A 15,938-nucleotide genomic window follows, 5' to 3' on the forward strand; every position below is an offset into this window, starting at 1 on the left:
GTGACCTTAAAGCCAGAGACTCAAAGTGCTTTATTCTGAATTTTTTCCTATTTTCTTTTATAATATCTTACTTCCCATGATGGTGCTTCATTTCCTGCACTTATTTTCATTGTAATCTAATTCTCACTTGTAAACAACAATTTCTCATTTGAATCAGATCTTGGATTGGTTTATCATTTTAATTGTTTTCGTCCAAGAATCACTCTTCTCATATGATAGCAAATATGAATTTTTAATGGCTTGTAATTACAACAGGTGGGTTGTTTGAGCTTGGTGTACTCATGTGATCCTAGGTCACATCTCATGCATTTACTTCCAAGATAGTTTTTACAGTTATGCTTGGTATGTGGGATGTTCAATGTTAACTACCACTGTTTAACTGAACATATTTTGCTATTAGAACAGTCGTTATAATTAACTTTTGAGCTTTGTACTGCTGGAATATGTACATCAAAAAATACCCTTTCTGATTTTAGCTTCATTTAAGCAATATGGTAGGTCCTTTGGGATAAAATTAAAGATATTAGTTTGTCATATATTTAGGTTTTGTTGAATGTTTTTGTGAGAAACACTATGAGCATTCATTTGTAAGTTTTTGGAAATTTAATGTTTTCGAAGTGAAATTTCTCTATGAAATTAATACAAAAAAATGGTAAGTTGTTTCATTTGGTTGCTGAAACTTTGATGACCTGCATCCTTCTCTTCTTCTTGAGACTTAAATATTATGTAAAAATGTCGGATGAGCCAAAGTTGTCAAGTACATTCACAAAATATAACTCTTAATTAGTGTTGTTAGTGTGGTCCAATGATCCATAGCCCAGCCTCTAGATTTTCAAATAGGGATTGTGGAGGGGCTAGGAAAGTGGAAACACAATTTGGGAAGAGTAATTCTTAAAGCTATGATAACATGAAGCAAGCAGATTAGATCTTATGGAAAAGAAACAAAGGAGTTTCATCAGTATCACTGTAGCGATTTTTTTCCTTTATTCAATAAGAAGGAAACTTGTAATACCAATGCATTGTGATGTTATTATGTAAAATAGTATGTGAAACAATTTGGATGAAGGCAAAACTATAGTAATAATGGTTTAATTTTAAGATCATGTAAAATAGTATGTGAAACAATTTGGAAAAACACAAGATTGGGCAAGTTGAGTGGCGACTGTGAAATAGGAACTGTAACGTGATCGACAGGGAGCAATACATTTGTGTTGTTGTTTATCAACAGGAAAAACACATGCTTGGAGAAAGTGTGATCCAAGAAGTGGAACCCCCTCTCTAAACTCCCTATGGTGCAAAAACAAATCCAAAAAAATTACATAGACTAGTCCAACAATAGATTATGAATGTGAATAGAGCCTTAGGACACAGATGTAAGTAAGAAAGAAAATTGTGGCAACAATGTTTCCAAGGATTCAAATTTAGGGTTGGAAGTTAGCTACATGGCTAAAAAAACTTTTTAATAACACAAAATCATCACAAATCTCCAATCATAAAGGGAGAGTAACTTAATTTGACTCTCTCTTTACTATATGAATACGTCTATGAACATAATTAAGGATGTGATGAGCTTTTAGCTCGAACATATATCATGGCCAGCACACTTGTAGAAGGCTTTGAATCCAAGTACCCACCATATATATAAGAAACAAATCCCCATGTACTTAACAGCATCAAAATATTTTTCTGAGCTTCCATTCTGTCATGGAAGAAAGCCACTAATAATATGGGCACAATAGGGAGGGCCGGAGTGCTAATCACACTTGAGAACAAGGAAGAAACCAAAAAGATCAAACCCACTCCAACAACTGAAGAAACTTTCCATCCTATTGCAGACCATATAAATGTCATATAGTAGGAAAATTTCCCTGTTGTGAAACTCTCAACCTCCTTTTTCATATCTCAGAACTCCCCACTAACAAACAATCCAACTATGCATACCACACTAGCAATTATGGATGTGAAAAATTGCATCTCCAGAACCACTGCAAAGGTCTCCTTCTTTATAACCCTATTGAATATAAGCTACATCAATGGAATAAGCAGCCCATAGATGGCAGAAGCTGCAATAGTAAAAATGAATCCTACTATGTACGTGGTAGTATTCACTCCATTAGGCTTGTCACCATCTGAATGAACCGCAAGCATAATTGCACCCAAAGTCAAGAAAACCAGAGTATTCAGGATGTATGGAGTGATTTTTTGCCTATTCAGTATGAATGCAAATACATCATTGGAGGCCATTTGACTTGAATAGAGAAGAGAATAGGTCGAAATAGGCATATAAGAGATACCCCATGAGTAAAGCAAATTGTCTCCAGCTAGAAGCAAGCCCAAACCAACATAAATTAGCACCAATTTGGGTGTGAGCGGGGTAATCTTAGAGGCTTGTTTTCCTTGATAAAGTACCAGAGGTATGAAAAGAATAGGACATCATGTCGATTGCACCATAGTTGATATCCATCTACTGTTACCACCATCATCAAAGTAATACCTGTTAAGAAGCATAGCAGTAGCTTGACCTACAATCATTGACGAAATAATGAATATTACAAGCACCCAATGGGTCTTCCTTTTTCCTGCAAACATCTTTCTATTGGGGCCTCTTCCTGGCACTACATCCTTGACCAAAACAGGGCTTGAAGTTTCAATCTCTCAAGGTCAGTCAAATTATATGACAACTGCTTGCAGATAGACAGTTCAATCAAATACAAAATAAATCGGAAATATTAATAGACATACCCTCTTGTACTCTATTGTGGCTTTCTGGAATACCACCCATCTGAATATCACCCATTAGGAATGAATTACCAGTGTGCATCAAGATCAATAACAAAGAAACTTGTAATACCAATGCATTGTGATGTTATTATGTAAAATAGTATGTGAAACAATTTGGAAAAACACAAGATTGGGCAAGTTGAGTGGGGACTGTGAAATAGGAACTGTAACGTGATCGACAAGGAGCAATAAATTTTTGTTGTTGTTTATCAACAGGAAAAACACATGCTTGGAGAAAGTGTGATCCAAGAAGTGGAACCCCCTCTCTAAACTCCCTATGGTGCAAAAACAAATCCAAAAAAAATTACATAGACTAGTCTAGCAATAGATGGTGAATATGAATAGAGCCTTAGGACACAGATGTAAGTAAGAAAGAAAATTGTGGCAACAATGTTTCCAAGGATTCAAATTTAGGGTTGGAAGTTCGCTACATGGCTAAAAAAACTTTTTAATAACACAAAATCATCACAAATCTCCATTTATAAAGGGAGAGTAACTTAATTTTACTCTCTCTTTACTATATAAACGCGTCTATGAACATAATTAAGGATGTGATGAGCTTTCAGCTCTAACATATATCTTGGTCAGCACACTTGTAGAAGGCTTTGAATCCAAGTACTCACCATATATATAAGAAACAAATCCCCGTGTACTTAACAGCATCGAAATATTTTTCAGAGCTTCCATTCTGTCATGGAAGAAAGCCCCTGATAATATGGGCACAATAGGGAGGGCCAGAGTGCTAATCACACTTGAGAACAAGGAAGAAACCAAAAAGATCAAACTCACTCCAACAACCGAAGAAACCTACCATCCTATTGTAGACATATAAATTTCATATAGTAGGAAAATTTCCATGTTGTGAAACTCTCAGCCTCCTTTTTCATATCTTTGAACTCCCCACTAACAAACAATCCAACTATGCATACCACACTAGCAACTATGGATGTGAAAATTTGCATCTCCAGAACCACTGCAAAGGTCTCCTTCTTTATAACCCTATTGAATACAAGCTGCATCAATGGAAGAAGCAGCCCATAGATGGCAGAAGCTGCAATAGTACAAATGAATCCTACTATGTACTTGGCAGTATTCACTCCCTTAGGCCTGTCACCATCTGAATGAACCGCAAGCAGAATTGCACCCAAAGTCAACAAAACCAGAGAATTCAGGATATATGGAGTAATTTTCTGCCTGTTCAATATGAATGCAAATACAGCATTGAAGGCCAGTTGACTTGAACAGAGAAGAGAATAGGTCGAAACAGGCATATAAGAGATACCCCATGAGTAAAGCAGATTGTCTCCAGCTAGAAGCAAGCCCAAACCAACATAAATTAGCACCAATTTGGGTGTGAATGGGGTAATCTTAGAGGCTTGTTTTCCTTGATAAAGTACCAGAGGTATGAAAAGAATAAGACATCATGTCGATTGCACCAGAGTTGAAATCCATCTGCTGTTACCACCATCATCAAAGTAATACCTGTTAAGAATCATAGTAGTAGCTTGACCTACAATCATTGACGAAATGATGAATATTACAAGCACCCAATGGGTCATCCTTTTTCCTGCAAACATATTTCTATTGGGGCCTCTCCCTGGCACTACATCCCTGACCAAACCAGGGCTTGAAGTTTCATTATCTCAAGGTCAGTCAAATTATATGACAACTGCTTGCAGATAGACAGTTCAATCAAATATAAAATTAATCAGAAATATTTAATAGGCATACCCTCTTGTACTCTGTTGTGGCTTTATGGAGTACCACCCATTTGAATATCACCCATTATGAATGAATTACCAGTGTGCATCAAGATCAATCTGAATTCAAGTTCTGAAAATTGGTTATTAAAGTAAGCACGTGGTATTCACTGAAGGATAGAACCAACAGTGGAGTTGTGAGAATGTCAATGGCCGCCCATATGCAACTCATTGCTTGTTCTTGACTTTGAATTGTGCACGGATTGTTTAGTCCATAGAAGATCCTGCTAAGATCCTGCTCTGTTGAATATACTTTGCCAGAGCAAGGCCACATTTTCCTTATCTTTCTAAGGGGATTTGAGTTTCATCATTCTCACTCTGCAATAATTTTTCAAGGTTCGATGTTCCTTGTTTAAATTTAGTAATTCAAGTCAACAATTTGTTGAGTGGAGTCATATTTTTATCGTATTGATCTTATCTACGCTGACCATAACAGTCCAAAATGAAATGTCAATGTCGTGGTACAATTCTTAAAATCAAAATCTATTGTAAAATCATTTTTGAGTTAATTAAAAGGATTCATTCTTTCTCTTTTATATATATATTTCGGGAGAAAACATATTTTAATTGAATTTTAGTTAGCATTTTTTTGTAATGGAAAAAAATAATCGTAATTTTATTGATATAAATGACTGAAAATTGATACACATTCGGTGTGTATTTATGTATCAAAAAAAAAAAAAAAAAAACAAACAAACAAACTAAGTCAGTGAGAAATCATGAGTGGAAAGAGCTCTTATTTCATTCTAAATAGCACTATTTCACTGGAATCACAACACAAAAAATAAAATTTTAAAACAACCCATATAGGTGATTAGGACAGGTGGAGCATTTCATGCCAACAAATGGTCCCCTGTCGCTTTCAGACAACGAAAAGAGATGAAGCTTCTGCTCATCTTGCCTCCAGAAACGAAAAACTGGACAATAATGAAAGTTATGGCAAATCTCATGGTATATTTCCTGATGATACAAATTATATTTTATTGTATGGGCACATGGATCAGTCTTCAAGTATGGACTCCAAAGGGTTGGTTGCTCTGGATTTGGCAATGACTGAGGAAACTTCATCTAGATTGGCCAACATGACTAATCTTCAAAATTGGGAGTCCTCCAAGATTTTATGGCGAAGCTATGATCACAGAAAAACACAAAAACGAAGCTTGTTTATGCCCTGTGTCTCAGACATTTTGTTTAACCCAAATCAAATCAGGGGCAGTCCCACTGGAAAATCAATTGATCATTTGTGACCTTAAAGCCAGAGACTCAAAGTGCTTTATTATGAATTTTTTCCTATTTTCTTTTATAATTTCTTACTTCCCATGATGGTGCTTCATTTCATGCACTTATTTTCATTATAATCTAATTCTCACTTGCAAACAACAATTTCTCATTTGAATCAGATCTTGGATTGGTTTATCATTTTAATTGTTTTCGTCTAAGAATCACTCTTCTCATACGATAGAAAATATGAATTTTTAATGGCTTGTAATTACAACAGGCAGGTTGTTTGAGCTTGGTGTACATTTTATGACGAAGCTATGATCACAAAATAACACAACAACGAAGCTTGTGTATGCCCTGTGTCTCAGACATTTTGTTTAAGCCAAATCAAAGCAGGGGTAGTCCCACGGGAAAATCAATTGATCATTTGTGACCTTAAAGCCAGAAACTCAAAGTGCTTTATTCTAAATTTTTTCCTATTTTCTTTTATAATTTCTACTTCCCATGATGGTGCTTCATTTCATGCACTTATTTTCATTGTAATCTGATTCTCACTTGTAAACAACAATTTCTCATTTGAATCAGATCTTGGATTGGTTTATCATTTTAATTGTTTTCTTCTAAGAATCACTCTTCTCATACGATAGCAAATCTGAATTTTTAATGGCTTGTAATTATAACAGGCGGGTTGTTTGAGCTTGGTGTACTCATATGATCCTAGGTCACATCTCATGCATTTACTTCCAAGAGAGTTTTTACAGTTATGCCTGGTATGTGGGATGTTCATTGTTAACTGCCACTGTTTAATTGAACATATTTTGCTATTGGAACAGTCGTTATAATTAACTTTTGAGCTTTGTACTACTGGAATATGTACAACAAAAAATACGGAGCATCGGGCTTTTAACCGATCGCAGGTGCCAAGCCCCCCGCCCCAAAGGCGTTCAGCAGGTTCAAGCAGTGCATGGGGGAGAACCCATTCCGATCCAGCCTGATATGTGAATGAATCAATTCATTTGTGCCGCCTATAAGCGAAGCTTTATACCATACCTAACTGAAGGGTCAAAGCCGCTTCGATCAATCCTATCGAAGGTACTGCTTGCGCGTTGTCGTTATCCTAAAAAGCACTCTCTTCTTTATTTATCGCTCGGGCAAGCTTGAGGTGTAGCACAGCCTTGAGCGATATATTAAGAACGCCGACCTTACCTACCTTATTTCATTAATACTTGAAGCGATATATATAAGTAACTGTTGCTGAGCCTAGATCTGATATACCAACCAGAAAGCTGCTGAGCCTAGACCTGCCTGATAGATAGTAGGTTAGATCGAGCTATCGAGGAAGCGAGTCTATACTGAGCGATCGCCGATATTGCATCAACGAGTCGCAATGGAGGACTTACAAAGAGGTCTGGGCTTTTATATTTTGCGATGAACGATCGCCGATATCACATCGGCGTATCGCATCGGCGCTTTCAAAGGTAGCCTGGTCTCGGATCCGAAAGGGTTCGGAAGTAAAATATATATATTGTTCAAGTCCGCCAAATCCATTTTTCATGATTTTGCAGCAGTTTTATGTGTATTTTCAAATATAAAGAAACAGAGGATTGGCCGGTTAAGATATGTATTGCGACCTGAAAGGCGGACCCGATAGATGATTGAAACATGCCTGAACCTTTAAAGTCCAAATTGAAGCAGTAATGGGCGGGAATACTCAGTTTGGCAGCGTTTTCACTGTTTATAAGCAAAACAGACATGATTGAGCCATTTTATTGTCCGGTGACTGCATTTAATCAACAGTATGGCCAACGAGGAAGCAGGACACCGCCGATCAAGTCAGAGCATTCAATGGTTATGGGTTTCACCCGTATTTCACTCCACCTGCCCAGGGAGGACCTCAGAGTGCCAGAGAAGGTCAAATCCATTTAAAACACAGTCGGATTTGTATTAGAGGCCCATTTCTAAGTGTAAATGTGGTTGGTGGCCATTTATGGGCTCCTCCACGCATTGTTTAGCAGAGATATTTTGTATTGTAACACCATATATACTAAGAACGCAGATGTAATCGGATGGATGAGTGTTTGATGAATGATAGTTTGTTGTAGCCTTTAACTTCTGGAGACTGTAAATACTATGAGACCTGCAGCTTCTGGTCTTGATTTCCAACTAATACAAGCTTCTTTTGCTGTCACTTGCTCACTTTCCACTTCTCTTTCTTGTTCCAGGCTGTGCCTGCTTGCATTTATTCAATGTGCTGTAAATGTTTAGCATTAGAGGGGCTGTCATCCCACCTCTGTGTTATAATTTAGTGGTTCATTGACATTGCTTGCAAATTGCTATTGTTTTAATAGCAGGGAGTCGTCATCCTGTCTGTGTATTAAACAATAGTTTTACAGATCTTCTAATTGATTGCAGCTGGCCATCACAGGGTCCTGTGCATCTGCTGGTGCAATTAGTTTTCTCCATCGTCACCTTTACCTTAAACTGTGAGTAGTTGGTAGTTAAAATCCTTGTAGTTTGGGGGTCTTCACCCATGTCTGGGGATAATCATAGTAGGAGTGGTTATCTGGCTTAAATGTGCAGCATATCTTCATTTATCCATCATTTTATCCAACATAATTGTTGAATTTATAATGTTCCTGAGCATCACTGATATACAACCTAGGTGAGTTTCTTGGGGTGATAACATTAATTGGCGTCGTTGCCGGGGAGAGGAGAATCGGAGCTCAAGCTTCCCTGGGAGAACGACATAGTTTCAAGCTTTGATGACAGACAAGGTTTGAACACAGTATTGGTTGTAATCTTCTGTCTGGCGACTCCATTGGTGGAAGACCATCCTTTGGCGACTCCACTTTGAAGTTCTGGCTCAGTTTGTGAGGCATACTAGAAGAAATCCGCAGAAATCTCCAGCTGAACCGTTGCATGACCCTGAGAAAATTGTTAAATCGAAGAAATCATCACAGAAAGGGGCATCAGGATCAGGTAAGCCTAAAAACTCTGATTTATCTCTGAAAGATGAATTCATAGCTGAAGAATTACAGCTTGAAGTCTTAGAGCCCAGCACTGTTAATAAAGAAATTCCTTCAGAGATTAGTTCAGCCCCTTGTGCAGTTTGTTCCCCTTTGAATCTCAGTCCAAAGAAAGCTTCCCATACTGTCCAAAACATCCCAATATCTCTACCTTCCATCGCATTATTTCATACTGCTCCATCTGCTAGTATTCTTCCACATATTCCAAACATGGCAGGACAGCAAGCACCTACTAGGATTGAGAGGATTGTTGCTGCTAGATATGAACCTTTGGTATTGCCTATGCCTCTAAATCCTATGCCTGTGGGAGAATATCAAAAATATATGCCTAAATTTACTGGAACAGAGGGAGTGACAGCAGAAGAACATTTTAAAGCCTTTTACAGTTATGCTGATAATTTAGATATCAATGAGAATGATGTATGGATGAGAGTTTTTGTCCAGAGCCTTGATGGAGAGGCTAGGAAGTGGTTTAGAGAATTACCCCAAAGATCTATAACAGATATTGAAGCATTGGATGATGCATCTTTTAAGCAATGGGGAGATAAGAAGGACTTGTTGTATTATCATACAGAGTTTGGAAACTTGAAAAGAGAAAAGGGTGAGTCTTTGCCTGACTTCAATAAAAGATTTAATAAAATGTATAGTAAAATACCAGCTGAGGTAAAGCCTACTCCCACCACCGCCAAACTCACATATGCCAATGCTTTTGATCCTGATTTCTGCTTATTGTTGAGAGAAAGACGATGTGCTACTTTGGGTGATATGCAAGAAGTAGCCCTGGAGGTAGAATCCAATATTATGGCAGCAGAGAAGTTAAAAAGTCAAATTGATAGAAGAAAGCTGAGAGGGGAGGCTTCTTCTTTCCATGCTTCAACCTCAGAGCCTAATTTAGAAAAAATGACTAAGATGATAGAGTCATTGGTTGCTGAAATTTCTAAGCTAAATGTTGAGCAGACTTCAGGGAAAACAAGGCAGCAAAACACATTTTCTCCAAGAAATCCAAACCTATTCAGGAAAGCAAATGAGTAGTTACAAATTATGCAAAGGAGCGAAGAAATAAAAGAAGATCATAAAGTTAAAGCTCCCTTTCAAAATGTAGTCATGGAGGGGGAAAAATTTGAAGAAGATGAGGATGAAATTCACTGCTTGGAAGATAAAGGCAACGTTGCATTTTTAACATTGGCCGATTATGAAGATTCATTGCTGCAAGAGCAAAACAGTCAGAGGTGGGACAGTGGTGCTGTTCTGCAATCTAGTGAGCAGCAGCAAAAATATAATCTAAGATCCAATGCAAAGAATGTCAAATAAAATGTTGCACAAGAAGCAGCTGCTCAAACAGCGCCACAGAATAGCAGGCAAAGAAGACCAGCAGCTGATCCTGTCACCCTCAAAGCTCCAGTTCAAGAGGTAAAAACTGCTGATAAAGTATTCTCTTCTTTTAGTTTTGAGTCAGAAGTTCAGAAATTGAAAATATCCATGCCTCTGGCTGAGTTGGTGAAGAGTGAATTATTTAGAAAACCCATCCTTGAGGCCCTTGAACTAGAATCTAAACAAACCTCCATTGACTCTGTCAATTTGCAAGATGACAAGCCTGCTATTGTGCTTAGCCCCATGATTGAACCTGTTGATAATAGTTCTCCATCTTTCTATGTTCCATTAACTATCCATGATAAAATCCTCCACAATTGCCTGCTAGACACAGGGGCCAGCCACAATCTAATGCCTAAAACTGTCATGGGAGAGTTGGGCCTTGATATCACCAGACCTTATCATGATTTGTTCTCTTTTTATTCAAGGAAGGTAAAATGCCTTGGATTAATTAAGGATCTGGCCATTACCTTAACCCAGCTGCCCATGAAAAGTATGATGATGGATATAGTGGTGGCCGATGTTCCTCCGAATTTTGGTATGTTGTTGTCCAGAGGGTGGATTAAGAGACTAGGTGGGACAATGCAGAATGATCTATCTTATGCAATTGTTCCAGTGTTTGGAGGAGAAAGAAGGAGGTTATATAGAGAAGCACAACTGGCATATATCATTAGTGATGAAAAGAATCCTACAAACCATCCCATTTATGCAGTGGACACTGATTTTGGAGCTTGCATTCTCCAAATAGAAGAGTCTCAGAAGGCTGCATTGCAGATCAGGAAACCAATAGCTCAGGCTGAGCATGATACAGGAGGTCGAATTTGGGAGATGTTCTTTGATGGAGCATGTACCAAGGAGACTGCAGGAGCAGGGGTGGTGCTAGTATCTCCACAACAAGAAACAGTTCAATTGTCTCTAAAGCTGGTTTTTCAGGTGACAAACAACATAGCAGAATATGAAGCATTGTTGTTGGGCCTTCATGCAGCCAAAGATAGAGGAATAAAAAATCTGAAGGTGTTTGGAGATGCTAATCTGATAATCCAGCAAGTAAATAAAACATTCCAAGCAAAGCATCCAAGGCTGAGAGCTTACAGAGATGAGGTATGGAGAGTCAAAGAGTTATTTCAATTTTTTTGCATTTCGTACATTCCTAGAGCCCAAAATCAGCTTGCCGACTCCCTTGTTGTTTTAGCTAGTTTGTTCATCCCTCCATCGCCTCCCAAACTAGTTTATGAGGTACAAATGAAGTATAGACCCTCCTTGCCTAATAATGTCCACCATTGGAAGGTTTTTGATGATGATGATGAGTTAAATAGGTTCCTTCAAGTCATTGATGAGTTCTCTAAAATGCAAATTGACCAAAATAATGATGCTTTGTTAGAAGATCCCAGGTCCCAACTTAGAAATAAGATTGGCAAGAATAGCATAGTCCAGCTTCCTAGTAACCATATCCCTAAGGGTCTAATTCCTCTTGAGAGATTGTTTGATCACAATGATGTGCCTTACAAAGCTGCCCAAAAAGAAGATCAATCTGCAATTTGTAAGCATGATATAGGAAGTCCAGGTCAGCCCAAATTCATAAATCTGTCCACTAATCTATCTGCTGATCAGAATGTCGAATACTGCAAGTTAATGAGGCAATTTGTTGATGTGTTCGCTTGGGAGTACAGTGATCTGAAAACATATGACAAGAATATAATTCAGCATAAAATTCCACTTGAGAAAGACACTATTCCTTTCAAACATAAGCTGAGACCAATGAATCCTATGCTCCTTCCTCTGGTTGAGAAAGAAATTAAAAAGTTGTTGGCTGCTAAGATTATAGTGCCTCTCAGATATTCTAAATGGGTGGCCAATCTGGTTGTTGTGGGGAAGAAGAGTGGAGAAATCAGACTGTGTGTTGATTACAGGAATCTAAATAAATGTTCCAAAAAGGATAATTATCCTCCGCCAAAAATGGAGCATTTGTTGCAACAAGTCTCAGGTGCCAAAGTAATGTCTTTTATAGATGGATTTTCAGGCTTTAATCAAATCGTTGTGCACCCAGATGATCAAGAGAAGACTGCATTTACCACGCCTTGGGGCATGTTCATGTATGCCAAAATGCCATTTGGGCTGATGAATGCTGGAGCCACCTTTCAGCGAGCTATGGATATAGCTTTTGTGGGGGAGAAGGATAAATTTGCGTTAATCTACCTTGATGACATAACTGTTTATTCCAGCAGCCATCATAATCATTTACAGCATTTAAAAAGAGTGTTTTTGAAGTGCAGAAGGTTTGGAATTTCAGTCAATCCCAAAAAATCCCAATTTGCTTTGGAAGAAGGCAAACTGTTGGGACATGTATTATCTGCTGCAGGTGTTCAAATTGACCCAGAAAGAGTTAAAGCAATTCAGGATTTGACTCTTCCAAGATCAAAGAAATATATACAGTCATTTCTTGGCAAAATTAACTTTGTAAGGAGGTTCATTCCTAATTTTGCAGAGTTAGTCAAGCACATAACCTCCATGTTGAAAAAGGGAGCAGAGGTAAAGTGGACTGATGCAGCCAGAAAATCTTTTGATTCCATTAAGAAGGCTATTATGGAAGCTCCTACTTTAATAAGCCCTGACTATAGCAAAGAGTTTCACCTATTTTCATTCGCCTCTAAGGATACCATTGCAGCTGTTCTATTGCAGCAAGATAAAGCAGGTCAAGAGCATCCAGTGGCCTTTTCAGCAAGAATCTGAGGGACGCTGAACTAAGGTATCATATCATTGAAAAGCAGGCATACACTCTTATCAAATCTTTGAAAACCTTCCGAGTATACATCTTGCATTCCAAGATAGTTGCATACATGCCTTCTGCTGCCATAAAGGATGTCTTAACGCAGCCTGATGCTGATGGAAAAAGAGCAAAATGGATTGCAAAAATGATAGAATTCAACATAGAGCTGAAGCCCACCAAGCTGGTAAGAGGTCAGGGGCTTGCTAAATTGTTGGCTGAAGAAAATTGCAGGTCTTTGGACATTGATTTCTTGTTCACTATAGCAGAAAATGGTCAAATAGAAAAGCATGAAACAGCTGAATCGCAGAGAGAACAGTCAGTGGCCGAGAACCTAGCTTCATGTAGCTGGTATGCTGCAATAATTAATTTCCTTCTAAAGCTAGTAGTCCCTTCAGAATTTTCTCAAAGTCAAGCAAGAACCTTAAAGCTCAAGGCAACGAAATATTGCATCAATGATAGCTTGCTCTACTGGAGGGATCCATCTGGAGTGCTTTTAAGATACATGGACAAGGAACAATCAATAGAGGTTATGTAGCAATTCCATGACAGCATGTGTGGAGGACATCATTATTGGAGAACTACAGCCCATAAGATTCTCAGAGCTGGGTACTATTGGCCCTCTTTATTTTCTGATGCAGTTTATTTTGTTAAATCTTGTGACAAGTGCCAAAGATTTGAAGGTAAGCAGTAGTTCAAATCCCTGCCCCTAAAGCCAATAATTGCAAAAGGACCTTTTCAGCAGTGGAGCTTGGATTTCATTGGTGAAATCAACCCACACTCCAGTGGACAGCACAGGTGGATATTAGTTGCCACTGATTATTTTACAAAATGGATTGAAGCAATCCCAACAAGGAAGGTTGATCATAATGCGGTCATGAAATTCTTATCAGAAAACATTTTCAGCAAATTTGGTTGCCCACTTCAGCTTATAACGGATAATGCAGCAACCTTCAGGGCAAAAGAGTTGGTGGAAATGTGTGATTCAATGGGCATTAAACTTGTTCATTCCACCTCCTATTACCCCCAAGGGAATGGTCTAGCAGAATCCTCTAATAAAAGTCTGATCAGGATAATTAAGAAGTTGTTAGAGGAAAATAAGAAGAATTGGGATGCCAAGCTCAAGTATGCGCTTTGGGCAGACAGAGTGACCATCAAGAGATCTACAGGCTGCTCTCCTTTCAAGATAGTATATGGTACCGATGCTGTTTTTCCAATTCAACTTACCCTCCCTGTGGCAAAGTTGCACCAAACAGTGCAGAATGAAGAAGATGATATGGCCAATAAAATCATTGATTTAACAGAATTGTATCAGATCAGAGAGCAGTTGATTGAAAAAGATACAGCACATCAGAAAAAGATCAAGGAAGTCTTTGACAAGAAGGCAAAAAGAAATAATTTGCAGGTTGGGGATTTGGTTCTAAAATGGGATGCATTTAAAGAAAAGAAAGGCAATCATGGGAAATTTGATGCTCTCTAGACAGGCCCTTTCATCATTTCACAGATTCAAGGGAACAATACCTTCATACTGAAAAGTATGGAAGAAGAACCAGTTTTTGATGGTCCAGTTAATGGGCGGTTTTTGAAAAACTATGTGATTTAAGGTCTTTGGCCTTAAAGCTATAAATATTGTGCTTTTATCAGTTTTTAGTGTAGCTATAGTAGACTCCATGCCCAATGGAACACTAGGAATTTTGGCTAATTTGTTTGTTGCTGGAAAGGCATTGATCTACAGGTTCTTGAGACCTCACAGGGAGGATCTCATCCCCAGAAGGAGCCAGTGTTAGCTCTGCTATGCAAAAGGATCAAAAATGGATTCAAAACACTCTCAAAGGCTGTAAATACACTTAAAATCATGCAAAAGGATCCATGCATGCTGTTGAAATCTCTAGGTTTTGGTTAAAGGCCTTCCACCGATCGAAATAGTTGCAAGAGGAAAGCCCTTAGGAAAGCAAAAATACGCTATCGAGAGGCAAAGACACTCCAAAACCATGCAAAAAACCCGAATTACAGGCTTAAAGGTCTAAATGAACCACAGTCATTCGATCTGGCCGATCAACGGTCCAGATCTCATCGGCGGATATGGCATCAGCGCTTCACCAAGGGACGGGGCACAAGACATCGTCGATGAGCAATCGCCGATATTGCATCGGCGAGTCACAATGGAGGACTTACAAAGAGGTCTGGGCTTTTATATTTTGCGATGAGCGATCGCCGATATCGCATCGGCGTATTGCATCGGCGCTTTCAAAGGAAGCCTGGTCTCGGATCCGAAAGGGTTCGGAAGTAAAATATATATATTGTTCAAGTCCGCCAAAGCCATTTTTCATGATTTTGCAGCAGTTTTATGTGTATTTTCGAATATAAAGAAACAGAGGATTGGCCAGTTAAGATATGTATTACGGCTTGAAAGGCGGACCCGATAGATGATTGAACCATGCCTGAACCTTTAAAGTCCAAATTGAAACAGTAATGGGGGGAATACTCAGTTTGGCAGTGTTTTCACTGTTTATAAGCAAAATAGTCATGATTGAGCCATTTTATTGTCCGGCGACTGCATTTAATCAACAGTATGGCCAACGAGGAAGCAGGACACCGCCGATCAAGTCAGAGCATTCAATGGTTATGGGTTTCACCCGTATTTCACTCCACCTGCCCAGGGAGGACCTCAGAGCGCCAGAGAAGGTCAAATCCATTTAAAACACAGTCGGATTTGTATTAGAGGCCCATTTCTAAGTGTAAATGTGGTTGGTGGCCATTTATGGGCTCCTCCACGCATTGTTTAGCAAAGATATTTTGTATTGTAACACCATATATACTAAGAACGCAGATGTAATCAGATGGATGAGTGTTTGATGAATGATAGTTTGTTGTAGCCTTTAACTTCTAGAGACTGTAAATACTATGAGACCTGCAGCTTCTGGTCTTGATTTCCAACTAATACAAGCTTCTTTTGTTGTCACTTGCTCACTTTCCACTTCTCTTTCTTGTTCCAGGCTGTGCCTGCTTGCATTT

At 38.6% G+C, this 15,938-nt stretch overlaps 2 pseudogenes; both read right to left on the reverse strand.

Moving 5' to 3' along the window:
- Positions 1 to 1,554: 1,554 nt before the first annotated feature.
- LOC149157809 (putative purine permease 11 pseudogene) lies at positions 1,555 to 2,797 on the reverse strand (annotated as a pseudogene).
- A 527-nt stretch (positions 2,798 to 3,324) lies between these two features.
- On the reverse strand, positions 3,325 to 4,815 carry LOC149157810 (putative purine permease 11 pseudogene; annotated as a pseudogene).
- Between the last annotated feature and the right edge of the window lie 11,123 nt (positions 4,816 to 15,938).

The sequence above is a fragment of the Pinus tabuliformis genome, chromosome 5_2, assembly GCF_031772625.1.
Source record: "Pinus tabuliformis cultivar Carrire ecotype Pingquan chromosome 5_2, CPIR1, whole genome shotgun sequence".
Lineage (NCBI taxonomy): Eukaryota > Viridiplantae > Streptophyta > Pinopsida > Pinales > Pinaceae > Pinus > Pinus tabuliformis.